We start from the raw sequence: 4,686 nt of genomic DNA on the forward strand, positions 1-4,686 counted from the left end.
TTTTTGTTTTTGTTTTTGTTTTTGTTTTACATAAGCTAACTACATTGTCCATCTCTGCTACTTGACTTTTCTGATCTAATAAATCAAATGGAGTTACAATTTTTTGTAGCAGATCAATATGCTCCATGGAACCAGTAATATGCCCCAATATGTCAGAGAAAAGGAATATTAAGTTTTGAATCAAAATTTGTCACTCTCAAAAATCAAATATCATTTTGAGAAAAAGTTTCTGCTTTTCAAAAGGGCTCTAGTGGAGTCTGAATGCCTGCTCACAAGGCATCAGGCAGCCCTGCAACCCAGCTGCCCACCTAAACTGGGCATTTTAAACTGAACCACAAAGTCAGGCATTTCCAAAAGTAATCCATCATCACACTGTGTTTAAGTGGGACTGAAAACTAACTGAAATCATAAATAATTTCTATTAGCAGGTTATTCACACTCTCAGCCTACCTGTTTCTGCCATATGTTGGCCTTTCCTTAATCTATATCTATGTGCTCTGTGAGAGTCCCTTAAGAAAATTAACTGAGGCAGGGAAAATCAAGCTTGCTTTTCAAACACCTTTGTCTTCTTTTCGACTACTCATAAAAATCAATAGCTTTATAAAATTGAATCATTTATTGATGATGTAGTGGAATCTTTACAAATAAGATTACCAAACTATTCATCATTATCCAATTATTTTCTCTCATTGCATGACCAATGTATAGTGCTCTTACACTTATAACCAGAATACTGTTCTAGGGAATGAGAAATAAAGATATACGTGATATCTCTCATATATACCTAAAGACCCATTTAAACATATTGAAGTCCTATGTTTATGGCTCCATTGTCTGTTGGCTTAGAGATTTTAGTACCCACTGGAGAAATACTTCCACCAAGAGACACGATGCATTTCAGTTGAATTGGAAGCAACAATTAACTTGGCTACCAATTTCAGGTTCCAAATGCCATTATATAAAGAGATAATTAACTCTGAATATCAAGGGAGAGAAAGTACTATAATGTAGAGAAGGAAAAATTTTACACCTCTAAAGATGATCTAAGATGCCTTTTATTATATTATATGCAATGGTAATTGTTAATGAACATGACATTGGACACATCGGACATTGGACATTGATGGATACAAGTGGTTACCACAAGTGACTGACACCAAAGCCAATGTCATCCCACCAGGCAAATCTGGACAAAGTCAAGCAATGGGCTTGTGATCAATTTCTAAATGAATGAATGAATGAATCAATCAATCAATCAATCAATACAGAGGCCACTACTAATTTTAATTACTTGCTGTACCATATGTATTCTTTTCATTTTTCCTGCTGCAGATAATATGTTAATGGTAGTTAAATTTACCATTTATTCCATAGATGGCAATTAGAGAAAAAAATAGTTATCATTCAAAAATTCTGATTTGATTCTGAATACATTAAGTCACAAGATTTTAGAGAGTTAGTTTTCAAAATGTTGGTTTGTAGTGGACTTTTTATAATTTAGTCTGCCAGAGGTTAATTTCCCCTTCCTAAAAATATGCTTATTTTTTATTTAAACAAACTTTTTCTTTTAATAGTTTTATACTTAAAGAAAAATTGCAAGGATAATACAGAGAGTTCCTACACATTCCATGCCCAACTTTCTATATTGTAAGATATTGTTAACATCTTACATTAGTATGCAATATTTGTCACAACTAAGGAAGCAATAATGATATATTGCCACTAACGAAACTCCACACTTGCTTCAGATTTCACTAACTTTATTTCCCCTAATGTTCTCCTGCTGTTTCAGGACTCCATCCAGGATTCCATCCAGGGACCACATTAATTCTCATTTCTCCTAAGCATCTCTTGACTCAGTTTCTCAGAATTTTCTTGTTTTGGATGACATAATAGTTTTGAGAAACATCAGTTGGGTATTTTATAGAATGTCCCTCAATTTGGTTTTGTCTGATCTTTTTTTCTCTTGATGAATTGAATATGAGTTTTAAGAAGAAAAAAACACAGAGATAAAGTGCCCTTATCATCATATTATATCAGCAAGTTCACACTATCAGCATGACTTATCACTGATTATATAAACCTTGATCATCTGGCTGCAGTAGTGTTTTCCAGGTTTCGCCATTTTTTATACCCACAACTTCCACACTCTACTCTGAATAAGCAACTCACTAAGGACATCTCATACTCAAGAGAGCAGAAATTCCACCTTCTGGAGGAATATTGGAAATCCTCTATATAGGAAATGTGTCTCTTCTTTCTGATACATTTATTTCTTCACTCATTTATTACTCTGGATATTTATTTTATTCTTCGAGTTAAAATTCAATACTATCTTCTTTATTTTTTGTTAAAATTTTTCCAGCTTTGGTCTTTTGGAGCTCTTTCAGGATGATTCCTGTGTCTTTTTAAAATTCCCCATGCTGATGATGAAAACAACTTGTTAATTAATATAATGGAAGAATATAATTTTCATAAACTGTTAATCATACAAAATTTATTATGTATTATCTATGGATCTAAACACAGCAGAAGTAAAAATGTATGCTTGGAAGAGAGGGTAAAATGACAGTGGTGAAAGATTTTAGGGATCTAGGTATCGTTTTATTGTTTAAATTTCAAAACAGTTCTGGAGCTATTATGGAAAATATTAGATCTGCTAAATTGAGGTCATTCATAGTTAGCCATATGTTATACTGTTTTCAGTACTTTCCATAACACTGGAGTATGTCAGTTGTTTAAAGAATTACAACAGAGATAATGAAAGGTTGTCTTAGTAAAACTAATGAGCATGGGTTTACTCTTTGTCTTGACTCACTGGCCCTTGAATGATACAGGAAATCTCCACTTTTTCCTCTCACCAGCTCCTATCCACATGTGATGCCAGTCAGAATAAAGCAATATCAGCCAATCCCAAATACCTGCCAACCTAATCTCACACCCTAGTTTACTACTTTCTACTCTTCTGTGTTCTAGTTTAGAGGAGTAATTTCACCACAGCCCTTCTAAACTCACAAAACCTCCCCACACAAATCAACCAATTGCTATTGACTGAAAACAGCCAATTTTGCTTAAAATGCAGGGGTTTTTAAGACATAGTAAAATTATACAGAGCGAAATATCTGAGGTGTCTTTTCCCCTGAATGGGGCCATAGGGGCTCCAAGAACCAAGACCCAGACTTGAAAGGGCAGCTACACTGGTCTGTCTTTTCCAGAGCCTCACTTCAGCTTTATTAGACTTTGAAGAAGAGAAAGATGAGATAAAACTGATACAAGTAAATATATTTTTAAGATCTATATTTTAGTACCTATATTATACCTAAAATTTAGATCCACATTTTAGTACCTATATTTCTAAAGCAATATTCTTAATGTACCTAAATAAGTACACAACACATAAAAGGCACTCGATACACGTTAATTCTGTTTATCGTTGTTTATACAATAAATACTGATTGAGTGCTCACTAGCAGTAAGGTGCTATGCTAGAAAAGCTCTCTATACAATGGAATGTGTGTGAGTGGTATTGAACAATGTATTTTCTAAAAATGAGTCAGGAAAAAATTGACTTATGTATGTGATATAAATAGTTTGTATACAATGTTTAAGAAATAGCTGTCTTTAAATCTCCTAAATTCATGAAATGGATTAACCTTTATTATCAAAAGTTCTTATGTATTTAGATGTGTTGTGTGATCACTTACAGAATCAGTCAGTAGGAATAATCCCAAGTATAGAGTATTGTAGCCTAAAGTTTTCAAGTGTTAAACAAGTATCGGTATTCCTTTAGGAGAAAATAATATTAAAATACGGTATTAAAATAAGTCAAAAAATTTCCTTACTATTGCATGCAGACAACCCAAAAGACCACAAAGTGGCAGCACATCCTCAGGATAGCCCTGCCTATACTTGTCAGTGGTCAGAACGAAAATATTGAGTGAGATGCTCTCATTAAATCATTGGTTTTAGATTTAGAAAAAACTTCAGGATCAAATTAGCCCACATTTTCATTTTCCTATATCTTCCAAGAAGGAAACATAATTTCTGAAAAATTAAGGCATTTATCCAAAGTCAAACAAGCAGTGACCAAACTGGCATCAGAACCTAACTCTTCTAACCCCCAGGGCATGCACCTTAACAGTAAAAAAAAATCTTCAACGTGTCCTTTGTCTACCCCAAAGCCTCTAGACAATTGTTATTGCTAAGAGGAAACAATACTGTGGGATGAAATATGTAAACTGAACAGCAAGCTATGTTTTTTCTTGGGTCCTTCTCCTCTTTAATCCCAATTTTCCCTGACCTACCCATCTCCTTCCAGTACCATTCCATTTTCTACCCGTCCCCACAAAAAAAATGGGAGAGATTTTGATATCAGTAGGCTTATTCAATTTTTGGCTGAACTTCATTTGTTTAACTATAAAATAAATGAATGAGTGTTGCTCATGTTAAAATAATATTAGCCTACAGAAATAGGTAAACCTTCAAGATGATTTACAATCAGATTCTCCTTCAGGCTAAACACAGGTGAATAACTTTCCTGATTTGCCTGGGCCTGAAGGGTTTCCCAGAATGAAGGACTTTTAGTTCATAAACATGAAAAGTCCTGCGCTGGGAAAACCAGTAGGATTGGTCACCCTAGCTCCTTTATATGGGACTGGGGGCGTTGTGGTGTGATGAACAAGGTGA

The sequence above is a fragment of the Pteropus vampyrus genome, unplaced genomic scaffold (assembly GCF_000151845.1).
Source record: "Pteropus vampyrus isolate Shadow unplaced genomic scaffold, Pvam_2.0 Scaffold276, whole genome shotgun sequence".
Classification (NCBI taxonomy): domain Eukaryota; kingdom Metazoa; phylum Chordata; class Mammalia; order Chiroptera; family Pteropodidae; genus Pteropus; species Pteropus vampyrus.